The 6,000-nt window shown below is 34.5% G+C and overlaps 1 long non-coding RNA gene across 1 annotated transcript in view; it reads left to right on the forward strand.

The window, feature by feature from the left end:
• Window positions 1-5,172, forward strand: part of LOC140001443 (uncharacterized) — a 116,127-nt gene extending 110,955 nt beyond the window's left edge. The window contains exon 3 of the long non-coding RNA XR_011806668.1: window positions 3,879-5,172. This is a non-coding gene — a long non-coding RNA (uncharacterized lncRNA). The remainder of the gene's footprint in view (window positions 1-3,878) is intronic.
• The last annotated feature ends 828 nt before the right edge of the window (window positions 5,173-6,000 follow it).

Consider the following 6,000-nt stretch of genomic DNA (forward strand, 5'->3'; position numbering starts at 1 on the left):
CTTTTAAAAATAATTAACAAAGCTTTATTATTTTAATAGTTCTTACTGGCCAATGAAAGTAGTTGCTATAACTGTTGAAGAGATTGCTAGAGGCCTATGAATAACCTTCATTACTGAAGAAAAGACTTCCTGAGCATATGAGCTAATGAACCATTAATCAAAGAGATCAGCTGGTTTTCCTAATGGCAGATTCTTTTCCTAAGTGGCTACAGCATGAGCAAACAGGTAGTCCTGGCTGTAAGAAAATTCAGTGTTCAAAGGGTTGAAGATGATGGATGGTCCAGTAGTACAAGGCTTCTTGTGTTGAGATTGGTAATGTGTATTAACTATTTTCTTTATTTTCTTGATATTAGCTGAATAATTATGCATGTGATGGATTTTTTTATTTTTTTTTTTCAGGTGAGGCAAAGAGTGACAAGGTGACTTTTTTTTTTTTTTTTTTATATATGAGAAAACAATGAGAAACTGTTTCAAATGCATTCTATCACATAGACACATCCTAATTTCAGTAGACTATAGTAAATTTATGCTTGGTTGACTGTTACAAGACTTGATCACATCCTAAAGCATAAGTGGCTGCCAATTGCTGTACTGAATTTAAGCTGGAGACTGGCTGTTCCTTTATGGTTTAATCTATATCAAATTATGGTTTAATCTATATCAAAGCTAACAGTCTGCTCCTTTTCACTGAGATGTCTTGAATATTACCAACAAGGGTTCCCAGTCATCTTCTGTAATAATTTCTGCTGTATTTGGATTTTAAGTGGAGGACTACCTGTTTTTAACCAAATTTCAATGACTTATTTTGACAGTTACTTGATGATTGTTTTTTTTTGATAGGATTCCCACATAGTGAGTTCTTAAAGTAAACCCCTCTTAATCCTCCTCTTATTTTTATGTTCTTGCTTTGTGCTTTCGGTTACACATCATGGTTGACATGTTCTAAAGTACTTCAGGGCCTGCATATCCTTCCCAAAGATTTCCCTTGTTTGTGACCAGTGTGTTCCTCCCCTTTGTTCTTGGCTCAGGCAATTAAAGGTCCCCTGAGCTTAGGAAATCATACTTCAAGCTTAAAGTCAACATTTTGAAATGAAACAGTATTTTTGACTATGTTGGTATATTCAAAAGATTCGGGGAGAGGAGGTAGAAACGTAGTGCTAGGGGAAGATGTAGGGAAAAAACAGGTTGTGATTTTTGTTGTTTGTGTGTTTGTTTTTACCAATAGGATAGATGAGCTTTGTAGGCCACTTAAATGGAAAGCTTTTAATGGCCATTTATCATGGCCAGTTATTGAGACAAAAATATCTATGTTGTCCATTCTCACAAAATTTTGGAATTACTGATAACTGTATCCATTGGAGCGGAAAAAGGCATACTGGCAAGTAGTGTTTATTAAGACATTTCCTTCCCTCTATAACACCTATTTTGTCTTTTTTATCAATGAGATTATTTGAATGAAGAATTAAAGATCCTTCCTGTTTTGTTTTCAAAAATCTTATGAAGCATATATTCATAAGTGCAACACAAGGTTTCCTCGTTAAAAACAATCCTTTTATTGTAACTATTAATATTATTGCCCTTAACCAATGACCAAATAAGGTTGTTGGTTCATCAGAAAACTTTGGTTAGTTGTAGTACTCTAGAAGTTAGTTCTTATCAAGTATAGGAAAACTGCAGAGAAAAGGTTTATGTTGTCTGATATTTAAAAATACAAGGTGCTACCTCACAAGATTTTCTTGAAGTTGAATCAGATTTTACCTTATGCAAACACACATGCTTCCAGGCACGCTTTTTGCTGAAAGACACTATGACATAGACAAGGAAATAGGAAGTATATGAATTTACTTTTATTGTAGAATTCTGAAAATTCAGTGAAACAGACTTCATCTTAACATGCCTGAATGTCCTTTTCAGAACCAAAATAAATGCTAGACCACATTAACTTCTTTTTCAAAATTGAAATTAGTTTTTCAAAAGAAGAATGAAGCATAACATCATTGATTTATAATGCAAAATTATACTTATGGTACTATCTGGTTGAAATTCCTTGCAAAAAAAAATTATGCTTATTTTTTTCTTTCATAATTTATCACTGAAGGCTGCTGTATTTTATAAGACTGATAAAATGCTTTAAACAGGGAATTACAATGGCTGCTGCAACATCCATCGATGCAATAAAAGTACTGCTGTTGTCAGTAATATGGCTAAAAACTGGGGCAGTGGCATGCCTTGTTTATGTGCCCTGCAGCTGATTAATATTCACTATTCTTGGTTAACTAATCCCATAGATTCTGTTAGGAATCTATGCAGAGTGGAGCAAACATGATCTCTCTCTTGAAGATCTGTGGATCTGCACCTTGGGCTTCTGCCAGTATTATTTAATTGAAAGGAGGGCTGAGATAAAATTATAGCCTTTTGAATTCTAGTGCAGCTTTGTTAATCTACTTTTTTTTTTTTTTTTCATCTCGATGCAGCATTCTAGCATAAATAAAACACAGTATTATAAAATGAATGATACAGAAGATGTATTTTATGAAACTAAATGAAGGATAACAAATTGTACTAGATTACTGGTCATATATAGTATTGCTATATGAAGTACCAGAGAGAAAAAGTACCATACCTGAGGTAGTGTGCAAATAGCCTTGTTATAGAAACAGCATGAAGAGAAAGGAGAGACTGCAGATAAAACAGAGAAAGTTACCTTCATAGTCAGTGTTCTTGTACATTGTTGGTTTTCAGAAAGACAAAAATGCAACAGATTATTTTAGTATTAAGCCAAATGCTGTTCGTCTTTTGTTCAGAAAAATTTATTTAGAAAAAGTGATGTGTTTTGGTAGCAGTAAGAACCCAGTCAAAGGGCAGACCCTTTATGGTATATTATTTTCCCAGATATCAACTAATTACTGCTCAGTTGAAGGATATCCTCAGGTTCTCCTATCATTTATTTGATAATTAGAAGACCACTAGATGGGCTTAACTGAAATGACTTGTTTGGTACAGATAAAAATAAAGTAATAAATTAAAAAAAAGGATAGCAGAGAAACACAGCATAGGTTTCACTCTTCCTCCCATCAGTTTTTAGGCCTGTTTCAGTTCCTGAGGACAGGGAATATCAGATCCGTTTGCTCTTAAGACAGGTGTTTTCTTGCAGATTTACTGTATCTATTGAAGAAGTCTGGCAATTGATATGAATGCCACCCTCTCTTGAACATTGTTAGGGGATGCAGGGTCCATGGCAGCTCAAGGCTGGGGAGGGTAGATCAGGTCATAGTGATCTGAGTGAACCCATCTTGTTCTGAATGAAGTGATGATGAATTTTTGTAATTCCTTGGCACAACTTAGTAGTGGAGTGTTAAAAAACAGCTATGAGCAGTAACTTTTAAAATTTCTGCAGTTGCCTCCAAAATGATCCTCTTCAGAGCTTTAAGCATTCCCTTAGGGCATAATTTTAAATGGGTTACTTCTCCTTCCCACTACTAGTTTCTCCTTCCCACTACTTCAACCTAAAGGTCATTGTAGGAGCAAATCCAGGTTTGTAAAAATGGTATTTGCTTGTACATCATACAGCCAGCACTTGCCTGGTACCAACTTAACATATTGTCAGTGAGACACAGCATGCAGCCATGCTAATGAAGACAGGTTTTCTAGCCTGAATTTTGTGCCTAATTAAATCAAAAAGTAAATTAAATTTGCACCAAAATGTTTGCTGTTTGTACGTACAGAAAGAGAAGAACTGCAGAAACCTTTGTAAAGTTTGGTTGAGCTTTAACATGTGGTAACATAAACTGTACATATACTTATTTCAATTTGAGCAGAAACAAAATTACTGTGTATATTGCATGCTCAGTCCCTCATTCTGATTTATGTTTTTACAGAACCGAAAACATCTACATCCCCCAAAACATGCAGCTGCTTGTAAAACCTGATGAGTAGTAAATGAAAGAAAAAAGAAGTATATGTGGAAGATAAAAGGACTGGGAGCACAGATCAAAGATTCTAGGCCAAAGGTTTTATAAACTCCAGTGGAGCTTTTTTCTGTCATACATGTGAGAATTCTAGAAGAAATTATATTGCATGGGAGCAAACAGTGTTTGTCCAATGTTAAATAAAAGAAATACGGAGGCCTGTGGCAGAAGGAAAATCTATATTTAAGTGCATGAAATAGATTTTGTACTTAAGAGTCTTTATAATGAGGTGCTTCCATGATCTTCAAGAGTATTGGCAATTAGTCAAGTTACACAGAAATGTGCAGTTGGTCTGTGTCCTAATTGCAGCCTATAAATGAAATAAATAGTGCAGTGAGTTGTTCAGTATGCTACAGCACACTGGCTAATCTGGCTGAACTTCAGGTCCCTGAGAACAACGTATTTTTCTATATAATGCTAGTTTGACTCTATCTAAATATATGAAGGTTAGAGAACCCTTGAAGATGTGGATCTAAAATGTGTAGAATAATGGCTTAATGGAGATTGTAGTGTACTTGATGGACTTGTATTAAGTAGCAAGGGGAGAACATAGTATTTCTCTGAAAGTCATTGATAACTTCTTGTACAGTACGACTTAGATATAGCATGGTGTGTGACTTAATCCTTCAAAAAAAAACACACCAGAAATGTCTGTGAAACTTGGTAAGGAAAAATTCCAGGTCATTTTTGCTTTTTTTTTTTTTTTTTTTTTTTTAATTATTATCATTTAAGAATCCAAATATGTTGTCCTTTCCTCCCCTGAAACTTCCTTTACTCAATCATATGTAACCAAAGGAGTGTTCATCTGAGTCATTCTTGGGATTGATGTTTGTCTGTGTTTGATACCAAAATCTCAAGATCATTTCATAAGGGTAGTTCAAATAATAAAAACAAAAACAAAACAAAACATCAGCAGAAGATAAAGATCTTTTAACTAATAGGAATCATGAAAGTCTGAGTCGTGGAAGGTCCGTCATGGACTTACTTAACTTGCATATATGGGAGCCTGATCTCTTTCACAGACATGTACCTGAGGTAGCAGCAAATCTGAGGGTACTTTGCCTAAAGTAAAGATTGTCTATAATAGCAGAGAGAACTTCAAAGAAAAGCTAAATAGAACCCAACTTTTTCTCTATTCCACCCTGTCAATTCTGAGCTTTTTTTCTTAATTCTGAATTACACAGTCCCGTAACAGTAGTGTCTGTTTTATAGTTCTACCTGTAAATATCAAGATGCATTTCAATAAATTTCAGATTAAGTAATTTTAGAATGTGATGTGATATGTTTTTGTTTTTTTTTCACTACAATCTTAAGTATTTTGCAAAATATATATATTTTTGATGGATTTCTAATAGAGTTGTTTTGATAATACATTAGCATTAATACTCCAGCTCCTATAGGCTATATCAGGAAAATTCTTAACTCAGTAGCAACATTTTAAGTAATAAATGCCAATATAAGGTATTGTGAGTATTTGATAATATTTTCTTTAAAGTGTTAGAGAAACACAAATGGAAAATTTAAGCCTCAGAACTGTTTTGATTTTTTGTTTGTTTGTGTGGCAGTTAATTTTGCTTTTCAGTCACGTTGATTTAAGAGGTAGGACACCATTGTTTCTGAACAAAACCAAACAAATGTAACTATTAGTATTTATAATTTGTTATTTATTATTATTTTGTTTTGGTATAAGTGCACAAATGTGAAGGTGACTACTCTGCTGAATTGTCATCACCTACATGATGTTGCAACCCCTAGGAAACTGTTAGTCCTTGCCATTCATGTATTATCTTGTCCTAGTGGTGACTTAGAGGAGCAAACGCCTTCACTTCCCACAGTGTTTTTAGGTGGAGTTAAACACTGAGCAGCAAGGTGTGGTAGGTACCAGGCAGGTTTGTGCAGAGTTCACAAAAAAAGCAACTAGAGAGATGCTGATGCTGAAGTCATCCTAGATTCAGGTGAAGGGTTAATGGCTACAGATTGACCCAATTACCATAGCGTACTGCCAGTTATACCAACTGGAGTTTTCTTGTTT

Source organism: Anas platyrhynchos, chromosome 1 (assembly GCF_047663525.1).
Source record: "Anas platyrhynchos isolate ZD024472 breed Pekin duck chromosome 1, IASCAAS_PekinDuck_T2T, whole genome shotgun sequence".
Classification (NCBI taxonomy): Eukaryota; Metazoa; Chordata; class Aves; order Anseriformes; family Anatidae; genus Anas; species Anas platyrhynchos.